The following is an 8,275-nucleotide window of genomic DNA, read 5'->3' as shown; positions in this document are numbered from 1 at the left end:
TTTTTGCAAGTTCTTGCAAGACTTCTCAATTCTCTTACACTGAACAAGTTTGTTATCGAACAGCATTTTGTAAAAGTTTGTGCAAATTTGCACAAACTTTTGGGTTATCGTACAGACCTATTGTTTTGAAGTTTTAGGCATACTCGAATGAAAAAATTTAAATTGACATAAAGCTTTGGCTAACCTTTCTTATTAAACCATGTGTACAATCATGTGCCTAATCGACTTTCGAAAGTCGTAGTCAACTATAATGCCTTAGAGCTGGCAAACTATCGATATTCCCAACCATGGTATAAGTAAAGAGGTAGATTTAAATGGAAAAAATCTATAGAACCCTTGTTTTTCCTGAATTCCTAAAACATCAAAATTAGTAAACACAAAAGTAACAAGTGGGTTTGTTTACAATACCAATGTTGAGCATTTTATAAAAAACACGAAAAATGAATGAAGGGCCAAGGTTTCTCCACATAATCGAGTTGTGGATATGATAAAATGGTTGTTTCAATGAAAAGCTGACAAATTTCTTCCATACAAATGTTATAAAAACTATTTAAAACCCCATTGAATTCGATTGCTTTTAAAACATGGTAGAATAATAAAAGGTAACCTCATTTAAAAAAATCGTAGATACATCTCTGGATTTACTGACATGCTCAATTACAGACTAATTGAACGTATCCACCCCTGCACGTCAGGAAAAAGAAAAACAACTATTGTTTTTTGTTTATTTTTTGAAGTGGATAATATTCTGTGTGAATAATATTAAAATTCTTTGAATAAAAATGACGAGTCTGGTGCCGACGTTAAATTTCAGGGTATATTATGAAGTGGCCGAAGACCAAAAGAATGTCCAAGTGATATGTGAAACGTCGAATCCTTTCTTCAACATATGGACCAATTTTAATGAATGTTAAACACAATTTTCACTTTGTTTCTTTATTTGTTGTTTTTATTTACCATAGTATAAATGAATGGCTGACTTCCGTCACGTTATAAAACTACGTTTTTTTCTTCGCATTAATTCTGTATCACTGCGATAGACATTTACAAAGCAACTGACATTTCGGAAGGCAGCCTATTGTTAGCCTAAAGAGTTGGTAATATGCACTCATGTTTGGCATTGAACTTTTGCTTTGTAACGGTCAACTCCCTTAGGTAGCTCCCCCACAAAATTTCAGAATGTTAAGGACATGTCTCGGATTGTTCGTGGGTTCTCCACGAGCTCCTATAATGGTACATTATTTTCGGGGCAAGTCCACATTCCCTGTAATAATAGAGGAAACGCTTTTAAAAAATCTTTTCCGGCACTAACTAAAATGACTAATGGGCACGACAACTTACGAGGATAGTTTACAACAATGTAAATTTTTTAGTGGCTAGTCCAGGCTTCGTGACATAATGGTCCAAAACTTCTGGTAGGCATGATAGCTATCGGAAGGGAACCTTTGCATATATTAATATTTCTCACAAACTTAAATTGTTCTAAAAACTATAACGAACAACTGCTACCATCTGCAACATTTTGTATTACGAGCTCCTTTAAAATTAAAAATCATTTCCCTCCAGCGTCGTTTCTTATTCTTTGATTTTATTTATATTAAAAACATTGAATTTTGGATTTGAAACGTAAATGTCAAATATGTATGTGTATGCAATGATAAGCACACACATACATAGGAAATTATTGTCAAATCCGTTTTGACAATAAAATGTTGTCAAAGTTTAAATTTAGAAAAAATTGTAAACATATGATTGCATAAGGTTACCTTTTTTAATTGTACCATGCTTTTAAAATTGTTTGGCATATTATTCAAACAACACACACACATACAAAGATTGTGTATATTGTTTTGACGTTTTAGGAACAGTCGAAAGAAAAAATTTAAATTGACAGGAAGCTTTAGCTAACCTTTCTTATTAAACCATGTTCCCAACATTAGATATTTTCGGCATTTCACAGAAATATAAAGGAGAAAAAACACAGTAGCTTTTATTTAATAAAAATACACAAAGGCTTTGATCCAGAACTAAAAAATTTTTACAACTTTTAAACATTTTACCCGAAAACCCGTTCCCGTACACAAAAACGTTGTAAAATGTTCACTTCTCTTTAAACAAAAATGGCGCTAAATAGCAGCGCTCTCTCTTTAAAAACTTTTTACTCGACAAATTTGGACGAGCAAAAATGTGCAACATGTTTGCCGGGTTCTGCTGAAACGCCGACTTTGACATTTGTTCCAGTTTTTTTGATGTTTCTGCCATTTTTCCGTTCCCTTACATTTTCGAAAAATGTGTATGTAGAACTCATTTTCGACAGATTGAGAGAGTGTAAACATAATAGCTGGTTTATATTACGAAGTCGAGTCGATTTCAAACTGTCAATTCCTTTGCTCTAACGTCAAATGAAATCGAATTGTAATCAAAGATTACCTTGTAATCTGGGGTGGCGACAGAGGCCTGTTAGTAACAACGAAGATTACCAATTGTAATCTGGAGTGGCGACGGAGGCCGGTTAGTATTAACGCGAGACGGTTGGTTAATACGCGACAAGTTAACTCTTCAAAGGTTAATCGACAAGTGAACGCAGAGGTTCCTGCAATAGCAGAGGATCTGAGTCGATTTATACTACTACAATTACATATTCCAATGAGAGAAAACTCAAAAACCACCGCTCGTTGGCATCTGCGCTCTACGGTGTCCGCAGAGGGAACGTGCAGAGGAGATGCCTGACGATGTCAATCAGCATCCGTGATCGACTGAGCTCGGGAAGTTGAGTTGGAACGTATCAAACTTATACACCTATGGTCTGTTCCAGAACTGCAAGAATCTACTAATTTTTACTATTTTTTCCGATAACATAAAGGAAACAAGTAAGAAAAACGTTAAGTTCGGTCGGGCCGAACTTTTTATACCCTCCACCACAAATTTCAGCCATTTCGGTGGATTAATGTGGCCACAACCTTCAAAATACCAAAATTCGGAAGGTACCGTTCTATGGGGGCTATATGATGGCTTGGACCTACACCTACAATTTTCTGGGCGAAAGTTTTATAAGCCTAAAGAAGACTAAATACCAAATTTCAGCCATCTCGGTGTGATAATGAGGCTAAAACCTTCAAAATATCGAAAATCGGGAGATATCGTATTATGGGGGCTATACCAATACGTGGGCCTATATAAACATTTTATGGTAGAACTGTTTTTTAGCCTCTGGAAACACAAAATACAAAGTTACAACCGATTCTTCGGTCAATTGGGTCTAATACATTCAAAATATATTAAAATGACGCGTACTTTATAAGGGGCCTTATATGGGGGCTATACCAAAACGTGAACCTATATAACCCAACTTTGGTAGGAATGTTTTCTGGCCTCTGAAGACACAAAATACCAAATTACAACCAATTCTGTGGTCAAATGGGTCTAATACATTCAAAATATATATATTAAAATGACGCGTACTTTATATGGGTCTTTATATGGGGGCTATACCAAAACGTGGACCTATATAACCCAACTTTGGTAGGATTATTTTTTGGCCTCTGAAGACACAAAGTACCAAATTACAACCAATTCGGTGGTAAAATGGGTCAAATATCTTAAAATTTCCTTAAAACGACGACGCGTCACGCGTCATTTTGTATGGGGGCTATACGAAAGCGTGGACCTACATAGCCCGCTTTCAATACCAAAAGTCCTACGTAAATATAACATATTTTCCCAAAATTTCATCAACCTACGTCAATCCGTTCGGACGCTAGAGTGATTTCCACAGACGGACAGACGGACAGACAGACAGACGGACAGACGGACGGACATGGCTATATCGATGTAGAATTGCACGCTGATCAAGAATATATATACTTTGTGGGGTCTACAATGATTATTTCGAGTAGTTACAAACGTAGTGACAAACTTAATATACCCCCATCCTATGGTGGAGGGTATAAAAATGTTATTGTAGTAAAAATTAGTAGCTTCTTGCAAGTTCTGGAACAGAGCACTACTGTCTGTGAAAAAATTATGGACAGCTGACAAATGTATGTATGTGTTAGTAAATCAGAGTTGTATTTGAAGACAAACTGTCTTGTGTAAACGCCTAGTTAGTTTTCCAAATAATTTTGCCTTTGCTTCATAACTCAGTAGTCACACGGGAAAAATTTGCGGTAAAGAAAATTGAGTTTTTGGGAGAGAGCGGAGAGGAAAGAGCCCCTCTGTACTCGTTCGTCCCCGCTCTCACCCAAAAACTCAATTTTCTTTATCGCAAATTTTGTACGAGTGAATACTTAAAAATGGAATTGAATAACAAAATGACGCATTTCCTAATGCCTTGTTTATACTTACGAAATCCACTCGATTTCAACTGTCAATTCCTTTGTGTATACGTCAAACAAAAACTCATCTGAAATCCATTGGATTTCATTTGACGTTTAAGCAATGGAATTGAGTTGATTTCGTAAACTAAAACAACAAAAAAATAAATTTAAAAAACACACAAGAGTTTGGGTGTGTTCACATTCTTCTTTCGACATATAGAAACATGCTGTTACTATACCCAAACCGACAACATACATGTGAAAAAGCATATGGTCTGATTATGCGCAACTCTTGGCAGATCACGGCTAATTCCAAAAAAGCTATTGTAAGTATTATCCCAAGACAATATGTGTGTTCTTTTACTCAAAATTTGCACAAAGTGTTACTGGATGCTGTTCGTTTACTCCACAGTGCAATGCAAAAGACCTTAGTCGTTTAGAAGAAGTTACTGGACTTGTACAAATTATTGAGTAAATGAACACACCTAATAACTTCCCCATAAGGTCTAAACTAGAGCTGGCAAACCATCGATATTCCCAACATTAGATATTTTCGATATAATAGTTTAAAAAATCGATTGCTATCGATATTATCGTTAATTTGTCACCACCATTAATTTGGAAATGAAAATGGCGGAAACGTCTACGCTTTTGTTGAAATTTTGCACAAATAGTTCACAGAAATCAAAAAGGAGAAAAAACAATTGCTTTTATTTAATAAAAAGACATTTTACTTTTTTGAAAAATTTGTACGTGTAATTACCATCTTACTTTCTTACATCCACAAAACCGAAAAGCCTCGAATTTCTATTAATTTCAGTGAATTTTAGGTTAGGGGTTTTTAATCCGATAATATCGATAGACAAAACTATCTATCGATATTGTATTTTTAAAAAATAATCGATATTATCGACAGTGCCATCGATTTTTTGCCAGCTCGGGTTTAGACTAGAGCTGGCAAAAAATCGATGACACTATCGATAATATCGATTGTTATTTAAACATTCAATATCGATAGATAGTTTTGCCTATCGATATTATCGGAATAAAAACCCCTAACCTGAAATCCATTGAAATAAATAGATGCTCTGTTCCAGAACCTGCAAGAATCTACTATTTTTTACTACGATAACATTTTTTCCTTTATGTTATCGAAAAAAATAGTAAAAATTAGTAGATTCTTGCAGTACTGGAACAGACCAAAAAATTTCGCTACTTTTCGGTTATGTGTGTGTAAGAAAGTAAGTCCGTAATCACACGTACACATTTTTCGGAAAAATAAAATATATTGTTTTTACATTTTTTATAAAATAAAAGCTGTTGTTTATTCTCCTTTACATTTCTGTGAATTACATTTGCATAATTTCAAGAAAATCATTGACATTTCCGCCAATTTCATCTCCAAATTAATGGCGATGACAACTTAACGATAATATCGATAGCAATCGATATTTTAAAACATTATATCGAAAATATCTAATGTTGGGAATATCGATGGTTTGCCAGCTCTAGTCTGAACCATAGCACAATTACCAAGGTAGTGGCATCACACCAGCTGTTCGAATATGAAACGTCAAATCCCTTTATAAAAAAAATTATTTTTGTTGTAATTTCGCCAACAACATAAAGAAAATTTTGACATAACATATTAAAATTTTAAGATGTCACTACCTGGGTAATTTTGCCATGGATAGAATCGATTATTTTTTTTTTTAAATTAAATAACGATAGATAGTTTTCTCTATCGATACTAATGCCAAGTTTACACTTGCGCTCCAAAATCCACTGGATTTCACGAAATCCTCAAATACACCCCGGTGTTTACACTTATTTTTTGTTGATTTCAAACATATCACAATGATCAAGGTAGACGCATATGCGCAGCTGATTAAACATGAATTTTCAAATCAAGTTTTTGCAAATTGAATTAATCATCAAAAATATACGACAATATAGAATTTTACAACTTTCTTTGGAAAATTATAGTAAAATTATCTATATATCGTATTATTTGTGTATAGTACTAACAAATGAAAAAAAATAAAAAAATGATTTTATCGTTGAGACATCGTTATAATAAATTTTGATAGATAAAAGTTGTGCTCAGATCCTGCACAATATTAGTACTTGCAGTAGTTTTCCCGTTTAGTGCTAAAAATGCGTTCCCCTAATCCGAAATCTAGTAATACTTGCACTTCTCTTCAAACAAAAATCTTCTCCTGTTTTCTGCCATACACTTTTGGCCTAGTAGAAACTAGCAGCAAGCATGTTCATTGGTATCTAATATGATAGCTGATACGTTGATTTTGACATTTATGCTGGAGTTTTTGCAATTTCCGTCATTTTTCCGTATCTGTATTTATTAAGAAATTTTTATGGGGAAGCTATTTTTGACAATTCGCTCTTTTTTCTAACATTACCATTAAAAAAGTACGGGAGCACAATGAAAAATAGCATTGTAACAAAGTAATTTAATTTTTTTTTCACATCGTTTACAAATTTTGATACTAAAATTTTTTGTTGCAGCAATTGACCATCTACCTTATTTATTGTGATACGTGAAAAGTGTTGCAACTTTTGGTACTTTTTTATGCAAATACAGGGTTGTATATCATGTGTACTGTGATTTCGATGTTGATTTCGCTGAAATCACGAAATGAGATGATTTCATTTTTGTATGCGAAATCATGAAAAATTTTGTTTGATTCCGCGCGAAATCACGAAACGCCTTCGAAATCACGAAACGACGCCAAATGTAAACTAAGCATAAGATTCATTGAAATAAATAGTCGATGGTCAGACTAGCACGATTTCAACATGGCGACGTCAAGTTTATAGGCGAGGGGTATGAAGTAGTGAAACCCATGTACATGGTTTTCTGTGTTTGTTGTGTTGCCTCTTCTTGTTCTTCGTTGCAAGATTTGTTCTTCAATTTTCTTTTATTTTTATTTTCTCAAGCAAACGTTAACAGCAAAACAAACATAAATATATTTAATAAAAACATTTAATTACTGAAATAGTGAAAATTTAACTATTAATATTAATTTAATTATTAATGTTAATTATTTTGTGTTGTTTTTTGGTTTATTTATGTCTTTTTTGTTTTCATTGGTATGAGAAACACAACAAACGCGAATGGTAAAATAAAGAGGACACGCAAAGATCTTAAATTTCACGTTAACGTGTGTGGACATTAACGAAATTTGAAAAGAAACTTTAACGAAATTGGTTTCATGAAACCTTGCTAGTCTGACCAACGACATAGAAATTTCGCTGTTTTTCGGTTTTGTGTGTGTGAGAAAGTAAAGGGTTGTTTACACCATCTATCAATGTCGTATGAGATGTCAAATTTTCTACCTGCGAATGTTGTACACATAGTGTGACCACTATGAAAATTTTCATCTATCAAAATGATTTGGCAACTCATATGTAAATTTTTCATTTAGGGAGCGCTCTATTTGATACGGCATTCTTGTATGTAAACATAAATTTATCAGCTGTTTTCTGGCATTCTCAAAAAAAAAGGAAAAACAAATCTTTTAAAAAAGAAAATGGAAAGTTTTGCATATTTAAATATTTAGAAAAGTAAACAAAGGGTGTTTATAATGTAATTTTCAGATCGATTGGTCGAAAGAAGCAGTCTTGGAAATGATAGCTTTGTGGCAAAAACATAAAACATGCTAAACAACAAACATGCTAGATATTCATTTTCCTTCAACCAAAATTAAAATTTGCGCAAATTTGCAACTCAACAATAAATGTAAACAATGACAAAAACAGCTGTTTTTATATTTATAGGTTATGTCATACTCTTATGTTACACGCTAAAACTTTCATACGAAACTTTCCCCTTATTTTGGCGTTCATAGATCGAGTTCCATACAAAAGTAATTTTATGAAATTACTGTAATGGGGAACTCGACCTAAGAACGCCAAAATAATGGGAAAGTTTCGTATGA

The sequence above is a fragment of the Musca autumnalis genome, unplaced genomic scaffold (assembly GCF_047663935.1).
Source record: "Musca autumnalis isolate F117 unplaced genomic scaffold, ASM4766393v1 scaffold_1, whole genome shotgun sequence".
Lineage (NCBI taxonomy): Eukaryota > Metazoa > Arthropoda > Insecta > Diptera > Muscidae > Musca > Musca autumnalis.
This window is presented reverse-complemented; position numbering follows the sequence as displayed.